Here is a 589-nt window from a genome sequence, read left to right as displayed (position 1 = left end):
AACTTAATTTGTTTATTAGATATAAACATTTAAAGTTTCAAATTTTTGAGTTAATATATAGGTATAATACACAAGGGATTACAAATACAGGTAGCTAATTGATTTTTTATGACATCGATATTAGCAGGTACACAGCATTGTTATTATCAATGATAGTCATAGTTGTAAAAAATACTTTTAAAAAGTATTTTAAATAATATTCAAATATTTAAAAAAAAATGTATTTAAAATACTATTTGAATACTTTTCATACAAAAGTATTTGAGTAATACTCAATTACTTTACAAAAGTATTTCAAATACTAAGAATACAATTAAAAATTAATAATAATGTTTTTATTTTAACAAAGAGCAAAAGGTTCTACCTAAATAATTACCAAGAATTTAATTTGAGTCAAATATTGAGTACTCTTAAATTAAGAGAACTCATTTATTATTTTCGATATTTTTTGTTAGAGGTAAATAAAATTAATTATTGGAGACTAATCAGTGAAAAAAATAAATATTAGTACACGTGTAAAAACCTGTAAAGTATGTCTTATTGACAATAGAGTAAATCATTTGAACCTGCAATAGGCTATTGTAGGTTC

Source organism: Daktulosphaira vitifoliae, unplaced genomic scaffold (genome assembly GCF_025091365.1).
Source record: "Daktulosphaira vitifoliae isolate Bord-2020 unplaced genomic scaffold, ASM2509136v1 Scaffold_43, whole genome shotgun sequence".
NCBI classification, from domain to species: domain Eukaryota; kingdom Metazoa; phylum Arthropoda; class Insecta; order Hemiptera; family Phylloxeridae; genus Daktulosphaira; species Daktulosphaira vitifoliae.
The sequence above is the reverse complement of the archived record's forward strand: the minus strand, read 5'-3'. Positions refer to the sequence as shown.